This window comes from Acomys minous (genome assembly GCF_964271855.1).
Source record: "Acomys minous genome assembly, chromosome: 7".
NCBI classification, from domain to species: Eukaryota; Metazoa; Chordata; class Mammalia; order Rodentia; family Muridae; genus Acomys; species Acomys minous.
In genome coordinates, this window is record NC_140488.1 from 42,038,688 (window position 1) to 42,053,399 (window position 14,712).

General features: G+C 35.8%; 1 protein-coding gene across 2 annotated transcripts in view; it reads left to right on the forward strand.

Annotated features, from left to right (window-relative positions):
* CHRDL1 (chordin like 1) overlaps positions 1–14,712 on the forward strand; it is a 92,016-nt gene that overhangs the window by 6,520 nt on the left and 70,784 nt on the right. The window lies entirely within an intron of this gene.

Here is a 14,712-nt window from a genome sequence, read left to right on the forward strand (position 1 = left end):
ATATAAAATCTTACTAGGTTTTTTGTTATTCAAAATATTGCTTGTGTAAGTTGTATTTTTATATTACTTTTAAAATTCTGTGTGGCCACATCTGTATTCTTTGCCTCTGAGGCTACTAAATTTCCTGGAAGGTCTCTCCCACCCTATATTACTGTATTTTCTTCTGGAATTTATGCATAGTTCTCTGTTCCATGTGAAATTTAGATTCATATATGGGAAGCTCCAGAGAATTACTTTTTACATCTCTGGATTTGTGAGTAATATTTATGATCTTTTCATATTATCTATTCCAGAATTCCTACAAGTAGAAATTACTATACTTTTAAAGATGGAAACACTCTTCAAAGTAAAAGGACATATTTTGTATTTTTACTGTCCAGTAGAGGAGAAAGGACAGCATAGGAGTACATGAAAAGGAGGGCTATTTTTAAATTTTATAAAGCCGAGAAAAATGTATAAATATAGAAGTGCTGAAACTTTTCATCTGTTCATACTGTCTGTTTTCATTTTACTTGAGGGAGCCTCAGTTTTTTATTTTTCAGGTGCTGGTTAGAATAGACTCATCTTCAGTCCAGGAGCATGTTTGCTCTCCTATCAGGGTAGGGAGCATGGGAGGTACCCTTACGGTGAAAGACCTTCTCTCAATTTCTGTGGAAGCATGAAGAGTTTTGGGAAAAATGCTTTGTATGCAGAAATTTTTTTTTCACAAGGAGTGGTGAAGGCCTATGTTGCCACTTGCTGCTAGCTAATTAGCCATAGTCGTAGTCGTTTTCACAAGTAGGAAGACAGGCTGAAGGACACCAGGAAACACTGATAGTGCACTGCAATGGATGAATGAGCCATTTGTTGCTTATGTAAAAGTTTGCTACTGTCTAGCATCAGCAAAGTTTGAGGTCCTTAGCCAGGAAAAGATCTTTCTATAACTCCATTATACTCTGTTGTTAAAGTTGTAGTCAATGAGGCCAGGAAGTTCTTTTGAAGTTCAAAGGAGCGTAACATTCGCAGCATAATATTCATGCAAATATGGGACAAATGGGCTGACAAGTTTGCCCCTTTTGGCAGATCTAACTTAGGTAATGAAGTATTGATCAAAGGGAAGTAGAAGAACTGAGTTGTGAGAACTATTTTATTATATGTTTCTAATGAACCAGACTATGCTAAGTCTGGCAGAGGTTCTGCAGACAAAAATCTGTCGCATGGATCCATTCCTGCTCTATAAAAGTAAACTGGATCTTTGAAAGGCTATATTCTCCTTCAAGCTAAAGCTTGCAAACATTTATGTTTAGATTAAGTAAAGTGGGATTCTAAAATTCTCAGGAAAGGCAAGCCACCAGCAGAGCAAGAGAAGGAAGAAGCTTAGCAGTCTGTGGCTGTGCAGGTGTCTGCTACGTCTCCAGTGAAAGTCAGACAGAAAGCCCAAATTTTCTAAGGTCCCCTCCGCATTTCACGTGACTACTAAACATTAAAAAGAAGCGATAATAAGAGTATACCTATTAGAGTTTATTTAGATGGAAGAAGAAGGAAGAGGACCATAAATTCATATAACGTTGTCATGGTATACTTGCCTGTAATTTCAGCATGAGAGAGACAGAAGATTGTGAATTTAAGGCCAACCTGGCCTAAGCACTTTCTTATCCCTCAGTTAGAAAGCTTAATGTTTTTCAACGTAATTCTGACATTTTAAAAATATGGTAGCAAAGTGACTTTGGCATTAACCTAGATTCAACTCGTAGTTGTGACAACTATCTGATGTACTTGGGGAATATTACACTTTAGGTTAGTGGCTCTCAACCTGTGGCTTGTGACCCCTTTGGGAGTTATTCTTTCACAGGTGTCTCATATCAGATATCCTGCATATCAGATATTTACATTACATTTCATGACAGTAGCAAAATTACAGTTATGAAGTAGCAATGAAAATAATTTTATGGCTGGGGTCACTACAGCATAACTATATTAAAGAGACCCAGCATTAGGAAGTTTGAGAACCACTGATATGGATAGCTCTTCAGTTTTTCCATCACTACATTTGAAGAAATAGTGGTCACCACTGGATTGCTTTTTCCCCATTGCTGTGAAAAAAAAAAAAACTAACAGGAGAAGCAACTTTAGGGAAAGAAGCATTGACTTTGGCTCACAGTTTGAGAATATGGTCTATCCCAGCCAGGGGAGCATGGCTGCAGGAATGTGAGGCAGCTGATCACATTGTGTCTGTGGGTGCCTCATATTTGACCACATCCCCGGAATGGGGAGACCTGGTGGCACGCAGAGGAAGGATAGCAGGCTACCAAGAAGAGACTTGATACCCTATGAGCATATTCAGGGGGAGGAGGTCCACCTAAGGAACAGTCATAGGGGAGGGGAGTAAGGGGAAAGTGGGAGGGAGGGAGGAATGGGAGGATACAAGGGATGGGATAACAATTGAGATGTAACAAGAATAAATTAATAAAATTTAAAAAAACTATCAGAACCAACAGACACATTTGCAAGCTGCCTGGGACAAGATTAGCTCTTAATAAATGGTAGCCATTACAGAAACTTTCAAAAAGGCAAATTACATAGTCTACTAAATTTTGAGATGAAGAATTGAAACAAAATGGCATCAAATGACTTGGTGCAAAAACAGCTCTCCGTAAATGCCAGCCAGTGTCAAAACTAAAGCACGGGTCTCCAAATAAAATAGCATCTTCACTGTACCAATTTTGCTCTGGAAATTCTTTGAAGAAGACAGGTAGTTCATTTTCTTGAACTCAAGTCCAGTCTTTTACACGAGGGTAACAACTTAATATATAAGTGAGTGAAGAAAGACCTTTGTAAGAACATTTTTTGAGAAAGGCAATGTGCCCTTTGGGACTTAAAGAACTGAAAACTGTGGATAGAATTCAGAGGTAAAGTGAGTACCCAGCAGGTACAAGGCCCTGGGTACTATCTGCAATACCTCTCCAGAAACAGTAGCACAGTGTCACAACAAGGAAGACTGATAAACAGGAATGTGGACTTGAGTTCAAATCCTTGGTAACTCATGTAAAAATCTGTAAACACAGCAATGTGGGAGACAAAGACAGGAGTATGCTGAAACTTGATAGCCATCAACTTAACTCCAGATTCAATGAAAGACTGTGTCTCAAAGGAACATGCAGAGAGTTATAGAACAAGACATTCCTCTGACCTCCATGTATAGGTATTACTGCATGTGCGCACGCGTGCACGCACACACACACACACACACAAGTGTATATATACCACACACATTTATATCATATGCATATACCATATACATTTACATACAGACACAAATAAGAACAAAATTTCAATCTTCAAAAGACAGACTAAAATAAAAATTATTCAGTTACCTAAACAAGCCAAATGAACATTCTGACAAAGGTTAAAATATGTTCTTGGGACGAATTCTTACACTCTGAACTGAACATCAGAGTAGGGACTATGGGAAAGACACAAGAGAAGCAAAGACTTTGGTTTTGTATATTTTGCATAAAAGACCTGGACTTTTAATCATATCATGAAGTTATATTGACAAGCATTTTATCCATTTAAGATTTATAGCCTGCCTACTTCCTAAAACATTGGATATGGGTTTGAGATGAAAAGATTAGGTGAAAGATAATGATTTTAAATGATGAAATATAAGGTGGGCCATCTAAAGAAGAAAAAGTAGATACAGTTAGCTTGTGGTTAGATAGATTACAGCATCTTTACTTTCAATTGGGCTTGTGCCTTCTGAAGAAATAAAAAGGGAGGACTTTGAGTTTATTGAAAAGTAGCAATTGCACACACAGAGTATCTTCATTTCCCATCTTCTACTTAAGCTATGTTGAGCATGAGCTACCCAAATAAAACATATTATTGTGACAGCTATAAGCTTGGTCTCATAAGATAAAGAGGAACTCTTTTTTCTATTATTAACCATCTGTAAAGGAACAGGGCAGAAATTAAGTAATAATGAAATAAAAGTCTTGTATAAATGATGGTAAAATATGCTCCATGTACTTTAACATTTAGTGGCATTAATTAATTGGCATACAGTATAATGAAATGATTAAGTAATGGATGTTTAATGTGCCTATTAGATTAATAGCAGCTGTCAAGTGTCCAAAGAAACTTTCACATAAACATAGTTGCTTTTCTAATTTAATAATAGGTACTCATTACTAAACATGCAGAAAATATATAAACATGTAAGAAAAACAGCAGTAATCTCAAGATCTATGGATAATCATAGGTACTTATTACAGCTACTTATAGAGTACTTTTTTCTAAGCTCAGCAATACATATATTAAGTGAAAAACTGACTTGAAACCCATTGCAGTCAGTGCTTGTCATGTCAGTTCATAGTCACTATCTCTAACCTATATAAACTGTACCAACACTGAACATACATCCTCATGCTGTCCAAAGTGAAAGTTGGGTATTTTATGTTTGCAAGGGAGATAAATTTGATTTTGTTGAGAAATGTTCAAGAGCGTAACTTGTACTCTTGATCAAACAGAAAATATCCCCAGTCAAATAGCTCTCCTTTAGCTAAAATTTGCAATGTTGAGGTGCTGATAGGAAGGATTTTTTAAAATGAGAACTTGGATTTTTGCCCACAGTCCTATGCCATATGACATGGAACAGAATTTTTAGCCAGAAAAAATTTCAGCTCAGGTTTCACCAGCCAAGTACCCTTTTCTGTAAAAGGATCTCCCTATGGCCTCATAGAAAGACTAATGAGAATACCATCCACTCTCAGTTATCCATGCTACTAAGAGATAGAAGGACATGATAAATTGAAACTTCATGGCATATCTCCGGTTCTCATCTTAGCCAAAAGTGTTACCTTCCGCCTCTGTGAACCATCTTTGAACTACAGAGCCCTGCCTTCTGATTGCATTTGAGTACCTACTATTAGAAAACTGAAGTAGCCACAAAGCAAATAAAGAGAAGATGATGATATGTGTACAATACTTTGCATGGGTATAGTGATAGTGGTGGTGGTGGTGGTGGTGGTGGTTTTGGTGGTGGTGTGTGTGTGTGTGTGTGTGTGTATGTGTGTGTCTGTCTGAATTTGAATTAGTTTGGAGCAAATGATCCAGCAAATATTATTGAGATATTTATTTAATTCCTGGGTGAGAGAATAAGCCTTAAACATTGGAGGAGGAATTTGACTTCTTCCTAGATTTCCTTTTTCACTGTGTTTCACAACTTGCAATAAGGCCTTAAAGTCTAGAGGGAATGGGATAGAATCTTCAACCCTCAACCCTCATGTCAGGGACATAAGGAACAAGTTATGTAACTACTGCATGCTGCCCTTCCTGCATTGTGCTTCAAGTCCGACAAGTAAACTGAGAGAAAGTACTTATGTGTTTCTTCCCTTCTCCCTCACTGCCCTAGGAGTGTTTTAAAGAAATTAATAATTAAAAAGGAATTTGTTCACTTGGTATGTCCACTCCACATAACTCATAGCAAAGATTCATTTTTCCCTTTCCACTGACCATATGTGTTATAGTAGAATAAATATTATTATAATGCTGGCATAGTGATGTGTCTACAGTAAGAGCTGTAATCAAAAACAGTTCATGGGAATGTCTTCTTGGTTTTGGACTAGTGATAGAGTTATTGACCCTTTAACCTAATCTTGGGAGAGGTGAAGAGTATTGGTGACACAGATGTGCGCCTATGTGGCTGTTTACATTTTGTATTCTTCCTATTAAGGGGGCGGCTAAAGTAGCAGGAATTTCTACTTTTAATGAAGCCCAGCTGAGCTGTTTGAAAAACAACTATAATGATGCAGGTCGGAGGTCTATTTCACATGTTAGTTGAATTCCTTTGGGAATCTCAGATACCAGTAGTTAGTAGTAAGTTATGTGCTCCCCAGCTGACGTCTTTCAGATATTGGCAATGGATTGCTGGACTTTTCTTCTTCATATCTTCTAGAGATTAGTGTAACATCTTTGTTTCAACAAAATCAGCTCATTTTTGCTTCATGTCCAAGATGATATGCTGGTATTTTAGGTGTGGTTGATTATACATTGTAGCTCATTAAATTCTTTCCTGGGTGGTGTCAAAAGTTTTTAAAGTCCAAACTTACAAGCATCCTAGTTTCTGAAAGGTGATAATTGTTCAGTATGCTCATAGAGAAATGTTTTTAATTGTGAAAACTTCGCCATTTTGAGCAATGTTAAAATACTGCTTAATGATTCTTATGCTTAATTTTATTATCCCTTTGAAAAATATCAATGGCAGTGATTGGTGGAACATTGTTTACCTTGCCTAACCTTAGTCAGTGTCTTCTGCACCATTAAGGATCTATTGGACATAATAAGCCAAATATCATATCATTGATATAAGACCAATGTATGTGATGTAAGACCATTATGTTTGCATTAGCATTGGTTTTCTATCAGCAGTGGTGTTTTGAGTAAACATTTTGCATTCCTAAGTAGTGCAGTTTGGAAGACAATGGTTTCAATGAGATGTGAACATATGGGGTAAAGATTTGTAGATTTAAGAAAAAGTAAAAAGAACTTTAATTTTGAGTAAATTTTGTTTTCCAAACAAATTGCTTTAGTGCAAGAGAGCTGTTTTCAATTTTATGTTTTGTTGCTGATACAGATATTGAAGTATTGACCATCTATATAATTTTAAATATTACTTTTTACATTTATTTATTTTATTTATGTGGTATTTTGCCACAAATGGAAGTCAGGGTCAAACTTGCAGGAGTCTGTTCTCTTCATCCATCATGTGGCTCATGGGATTGATCTCTGGTCATCAGGCTTGGCAGTAGATGCCTTTCCCCAATTGAGCCATCTCACTGGCCTATTTTGAAGAGGAATTATTTTTAATGTGTAAGTGTGTTTGGACCTCATATTTTGGAAGGTTATTTTAGTGACTGTTTAATCTTTCAAAAGTCTTAATTTTCCATTATCTAATTTGTCCAACAAGTAAGATAGACATAAATCACCCAAAAGTGCAGATCATAGCTGATGGTAAAAATTCATCCAACATGGTATTTTAAAAAAGTAGATTTGATAACAACCACACAGTGAACGAATGCATGTGAGAGAATAAAATACAGGGTATACATGATCTATTTTTATGTACACCATGGATTTACACTTAAATATAGCTTCTAAGTTCCTTCAATTCAAGTCCCAGATATATATTACTATGCCAAACTAATACTGCTACTTGAAGGAGTCATGTTCATGTTTTTTTCAAGTACAGCAGTTATTTCTGAAATGTTAAAATAAGTTTTATATGTAGAATGCAAATAACTTGACTATTTGTCAGTATGATTGTAAATTTATTAACAAAATAGTCACTTTCTTGTCACTAACAAGTAGGGAAAGATACCTCATTTACACCATTAGGTGTTGTGCAATTCATGATCATTCCTCAATAGTTAAAGATTACATGGTCACTGACATGTCTCTACATTATGGTTGTAAAAGGAAATTGCATTTTTTGTCTCGCCTGAAAACCACACATGTTCTGCCTAAAACCTATTCTCCTCTCCTCCTCTTCCTCCTTTCCTGTGTCTTTTCAGTGAAAACATGGTTCTGAATACATCTTGTTGCTCAGAAAATATAGTTGAGTGTAAATTTTTAGGGAAAAAGGCAATAGCCTAAATCTGGAAACAAAAATGATGACTGAAAATGAATACATATTAAACTTTATGGGTAATTTTTTAAAATACTGATTTTATTATTCCCTATAGAATTATCAATGCTTTAAGCAACTAAGCTATCCACTGCTGGTTATTCTCTCCCACTGACAATAGGAACATAGTTTAGTGTAGTTTTTTTGGGAGAAAGTTTGGCAATATAAGTTAAGATTTTTTAATCAAAATTTTTGGCCCAATAATCCTGCTTCTTAAAAACTATATTAAGAAAACAACCAGTGTAGGAAGCTTTGTCATGAGACTTTTACAAATAGAAATGTCAGCAATGTAATTGGCAAAATAGGGAAATGGCTAATGTCAAGGTTACACTATATATTCATATAGAATATTGTTCCTAGGCACAGAGTATAGGAGACTAGTTAATATAATAGCAATATTCTCATCTTGTATGTCAGTTTTCTAATAGAATTTCTATATGCATGATGTCTGGATTAAAAAATGGGAGTTTCTAGTTTCTTCCTGATATGCAAAGGGATTCAAACTTTTCAAATCTTTTTTTTTTGTAAGAAAGTACATGTATGAACTGAAAGTTAATGGTTCATCTTAGATTCAGTAAGATGTGAGATGGAATGAAATATTATAGAGATTGGAATGGAAGGGGGAAAAGTCACATGAATGTCCATGTAGAAATTTCCAAAATTCCAAGATTGATGTATAAAAATGAATCACTTCCCTATATACTGGCAATGAAGAAGAGGAATTTGAACTAAACACATATATCAGTACTCAACACCCTTAAACTGAAATGCATACATATAATGCATTTAATGAAAACTGTAAGGCTTTAATGAAATAAAAACCAAAATAAATAATTGGAGAAAGATTGCATATTTGTGGGTAGAAACAGTAAAGATTGTTAGTGTTGGTTTTTCATAATTTAATCTGTAGTCAATAGCAGTCAAAACTTTTTGTGAGTATTGATAGAGTGAGTCAAATTTCTATGAAAGGATGGAAGATATAAAGCAGCAAGATGTACTGGGAAATAACAATGCCATGGGGCAGATACCACTTGATTTTAAGACTTACTGTATAAGTTGGAACAATGAACGCTGTGATGATGGCCAAAGGAAAAATAAATCGATCAATAGAACACAACAGGAAGCCCAGAAATAGATATGCATAAACACTGTCAGGAAATTTTCAACAAAGAAGGAAAGTTGTAAATGAAATGGGACACAGTCTTTTCAATAGATGTTGCTTGAGCAACTGAGCACATATATTCTCAAGCAAATAAATTAATGAATTGAGACAGGGATCTTACATACTTCACAAAAACCTCAGAGTGTATCACTGAACAGAGTCTAGGGGGTGGTGTACCTGTGCCAATTACATTAAAAAATACACCAGAAGCACAATTCATGAAATATACTTTTTAAAAAAACTTTTTGCTTCTCTAAAAAAACCTAGGATCAACAAATAGTATACTCTAAAGTAGAAACCACCATTCCCATGAGAACACATTGGTTAACTGTACCAAACATTTAAGGTTAACATTACATGATGTCTCTATGGTATGTTCCAGAACATAAATGAAGGACCACTGCCTAACTGACTCTATGATTACCAAATTTCTGTCACACTCAAAGTAGACAAAGATATTGCAAATAAAAAAATAGTTAAGCTATATCTACCATGAATATAGGTGCCAGAATCCTTGAAATGTTTAGTTAATTGAAGAACTGGAGACAAAAATAAGTGGTTAAAAGCTTTTGCTGCTTATGCAGAGGGCTGGAGTTTGTTTCCCAGAACTCACATATAGTGCATTAAAACTATCTGTAATTCTGGTGCTTATGTGTGCACACAAGTGTGTGTGCACAAGTATGTGTGCGCGCACACACACTTAAATAAAAATAATCTTTAATTAACAAATTGAATCCAACAATGTATGAAAAGAATGTTTTGTCACAATCAAGTGTGATTTATTACAAGTTATGTAAATGTGTTTCAATGTTAAAGAATATGTTAAGGTATTCTAAAATAGCAAAAGGCTAAAGAAAATAAACACACGATTTTATCAAAAGATGCAAAGAAAGCATTTGATAGAATCCGATACTATCTGGCAAACTAGGGATAAAGAGGAACTTACTCATCTTGACAGAAAGCAGCATCATAATTAAAGTGAGACATTACATGTCTTCCCATTAAGGTTAGGAATAAGGAAATAATATCCACTATCATTTTTTAAATTTATCTTTTATTAGAAGTCCTAGATAATAGACAAATTGTGTGTGCAGACTGAAAAAAATAAAACTATCTTTGCTTGCAGGTGACATAATCATTCATAAAGAAATCCCCCCAAATAGCTAGAGAGACAATTCGTTGATTAAGAGCACTTACAGCTCTTGCAGAACACCCAAACTTTGTTCCCAGCACCCACATCAGGTAGCTTGCAACCGCCTATTAACTCTAATTCTGGGAGATCCAGTGCCCTTTTCTGGCCTTTTCAGGCAATTGCACACATGCATGCACGTGCGAGCGCACGCGCGCGCACACACACACACACACACACACACACATGCACGCACGTGTGCACGCACACATAAAATAAAAATAAAAAAAGAAACAACAATGGTAGGAAAGCTCCTGCAATTAGCAGGTTAATTTTGCAATTAAAAATTAATAAGGATAAAAATATAATTTTAATGTAAAAGTTCAGTTCCTGTTTTAAATATTATTAATGAACACGTAAAATTATACTTTAAAAACTTCAGTGCCATTTTCATTAGTACTAGATGAAGGAAATGCATAGACATGAATATAACAACATATGTGCATGATCGTTATGATGAAAACTAAAAATACTGATGAAATACGTGAACTAAACAGAAACATATATTAGTGTTTATGGGTAGAAATACACATCATTGACAGATATATGTTCTTACCTCATTTGAGTGTCTATAGGAAAGGCAATACCCTGAAGAGCTAACAGTATTAAAGGAGAAAAAAAAAAGATAGTAACAGAGTTCTGACCCTACACAATTTCAAGGTTGATATAAAACTACAATAATCAATGCAGTGTGGGTTGGTGACATAATAGAGAAATTGATGAATATAATATAATGCAGAACTAATAAATAGGCTGGGACATATGTAGCTGACTCAATTCTTTTACTGAAGGAGCAGAGACAATTCGTCAGAAGAAAGTCTATTATTTTACAAAATAAGTGCATCCCCATACAACTTCTACAAGATAACATAGCAGAAAATCTGGGAAAAATATATTTGGTAATGGGTCTTTTGATAGATACTACTCCCAAAGCATGTTCTGGAAAGAATAAATTAATATTTCAGACTGCTTTTAAGGGAAAATATTCTACTGTGAGAAAAGCATTATAACAGAATGGAATGACAGGCCAACATCTGTGTGTTTACAGTACATTTATATTGACAATATGCAGCAAATTCCAAAAGTCAACAAAAAGGACGTGAAAATCCAATTAATACATGGGTTAATACACTCAAAAGGCAGTTTGTTAAGAAAGATATCAAAAAAGAAAGATATACAGCTATCAAATGAAGAAAGGTTCAAATTACATGCCACTAAGAAATATCAAAATAAGCTGGGCGTGGTGGGGCAGGCCTGTAATCCCAGCACTCAGGGAGGCAGAGGCAGGCCGATTGCTGTGAGTTCGAGGCCAGCTTCGTTTACAAAGCAAGTTCCAGGACAGACAGCACTACACACAACCCTTTCTCAAAGAAGGAGGAGGAGGAGGAGGAGGAGGAGAAGGAGAAGAAAAAGAAGAAGAAAAGAAAACCCAAAACCAACCAACAAACAAAACAAAAAGAAAGAAAGAAAAGAAACATCAAAAGTCAAAATAAAGGACCATGAGTAGGCACGGTATCTCATGCCTTTAATCCAAGCACTTGAGCACTTGGGAGGCAGAAGCAGGCAGATATTTGTGAGTTTAAGGATAACAAGGTCTACATAGAATTACAGGCTATATAGGGGTCCATACTTAGACCCTGTTTCAAGAAATACGTTGTAAATATTGTTTTAAGGATACCACTATGCACTTATTAGAATTGCCAAACATTGAGAATAACAAGTGTTGGTTGGGATATGGAGCAACAGGAACTCTTTTGGGTGTACTAGCTTTGTTTCTGTTGCTGTGATAACACACCATGACTACAAGCAACTTGAGAGGAAAGAGTTTATGTGACTTTAGTACTTACAGTCCTTCAAGAAAGGAAGTCAGGAAAGGAAAACAGAGCAGATATCTGGAGGCAGAAATTAGATGAGTGCTGCCTCCTGGCTTTCTTCAACCTGTTCTTTTATACAACCCAGGACTACCTGCATAGGAGTGGCACAATTCACAGTGGACTGGATATTTCCACATCAATCATCAATCAAGAAAATTCCTCACCAACTTGCCTAGAGTCCAGTCTGATGGAGACATATTCTTGATTGATGCTTTCTCTTCTCAGATGACTCTAGTTAGTATCAATTATGAAAAGAACCCTAAGCAACACAATTGACTCCTTGTAAATTTGACATACAAACTCATCACTGTGAAACTATAAGCTTTCCATTCTTGTCTATCCCCAAGATGCTATTTTAACATCAGAATTTAAAACCTAATTTAAAAGTCCCACCCTCCTTTTTTTTCCACACTCCTTTAAAATAATCCTAAAATTTAAAGGCAGAAAGTCTCTCTGAAAGTTCTAACGCTCAACTATAGGCTCTTGTAAAATCACAAATAAATTACATACTTTTTCTTTTTTACAAGCAAGAATAACTAGAGCACAGTCACAATCAAAGGAAAGCAAAACCAAACTTGCAACTTGATTCACAAGTCTCACTCATCATTCTTTGAGGTCCAAGGAGCCTGAGAAGCTCTACTTCTCCAGATCTTCCACCTGTGGAACACATAATTCGTCTCCTAGGCTCAGACTGGCTCTCTCTCACAGTTGTTGCTGCCCTTGGCAGTTGTCCCTTTGTAGTGGCACTACAATACTCTAGAGTGCCCACTGCAACTTAGGCACCTTCTCCAGTACCTCTCTTCCAGGACTCCATCCCTGCCATACAATGCCAAACATCAGCTGCTTCCTATGACCCATTTATGACTTCAAAACCAGTATGTACTGTGTGGCATTAGGAAGCCTACCTGCCAGCTTAGCCACCCTATACCACAATTTATGTATTTTGACTTAGAGAAAATCCTGTCAGAAGATGTTACCTCAATGATGCTGGGTTTTTTTTTTTCTTACTCACAATTGATTTCTCAGACCAAGCTAACCAATACCAACTGTCCCATTTAAACAAAGGCTTTTCTTCAGAGAAAATGAACCACATTGATGCAAGATATTAATAATACGGGCAAGTGAAAATGTAGGATTGAAAGTATTTGTATTTTCTACTAATTATTTTTAAACCTAAAACTGTTCTTACAGATTAGAGACATTAAAAAAAGAAAACATTGGAGGGACATTATCAAAATGTAGAAAGTGTTTCCTTTCTAATTGAAAGATTTCATGTGATTTTTCCCTCTCCATTGCTTTTGTTATTTTTTTTTTTACTAATATACAATGTGCAGATGGTGAAACGTCTCCATCTTTTAGATCAGTTTTGATAAATGCATTCTGTCCCATAGAAAATACCATAATCAAGGTACAAACTGACTCCATCACCCAAAACACTTAATGTTTGCCCTTTTTGTTGTTCTTTGTTATTAAAATTTCTTGAGCATTTCCATTTTATTGAAATAGATTCTTTTACCATTATCCTGATTCCAGTTTCCCCTTCCTCTTCTCCTCCCTGTTCTTCCCCACTTCCTCTCTCATCTGGGTCCACTCCCTTTCTGTCTTTCCTACACCTATATCATATGGGGAACTGCCTATGTTTTCTTCTACCAGCTTTAGCACTTCAGGGTCCACATTAAAGATTTTTATTCATTTGTAGTTCATTTTTATGCAGGGTGATAGATATGGGTCTAACTTTGTTCTTCTGAATGTGGACAACCAGACTCCCCAGCACCATTTGTTGAAGATGCTCTCTTTTCTCCAGTATGTTTTTGACATCTTTGCTAAGACCGATCTTGAGATCATATTCCCTCCTACTCTGATTCCCTCTTCATTCATAACCACCCACCTTGAGACATGGTCTTGTTATGTTGTCTACGCTGACCTTAAACTCAGCATCTCCCTGAACTCCCACCTTTAGCCTGCTGGGATTACAGGCATGATCCACCCTGCCTGCAGTTTTTACTTCATTTTTGTATGTGTTTTTAGAAATGAAAAAAGACTAACTTCAAATATTGCACCCGATGATGCAAATGAAATGGTGTTACAGTATTTGTTTAAAACACGATTGCTTCTTCATTGAATTGCATGACCTATTCCTGGAGTTGGAGGCATTGTCTCCCAGTATTAGTTATCCCTCCTGTATTCCCTCCTTCACTTTCCTTTCCACCCCTCCCCATTTACTCCTCTAGTCTACTCTAGTTTGCCTGTTATTTGCTTTATAACCACACTTTATCTGCCAGTCTTTGGAAGATTCCTCTCCCACAAGCAGGTCCCTTACATATATACCTAAAGCTTAAAAGCTAACTTCCACATAAAAGAGAAAATATGAATTATTGTTGTGGTGTGGGTTGCCTCATTCAGGATGTTTGGTTCTAGCTTCATTAATTTGCCTGTAAATTTTCATAATTTTATGTTTCTTAACAGATGAATAATATTCTATTGTGGAAATGTACCACATTTCAATTTCTATTCATTAGCTGGTGGACATCTAGTGTGTATGTAATTTATGACTATTGTGATAGAGAAACAATGGACATGGATGAGCAAATATCTCTGTAGCAAGATGTAGAATCCTTTAGGTATATGCCCAAGAGTAGTAGTATAGGTGGATCTTGTGGTATTTGCTTTAATATCTTGGGCAATGTATATAAAGTCAGGTGATAGATTGAATATAAAGAATAAATGTCTACTTTTTAAAAACTAAGACACATAGAACATGACAAATAGTATGGAATGTGCTCAGACATCCTGCAGTATAGTGCAAATTGCAACTATAAAAAAG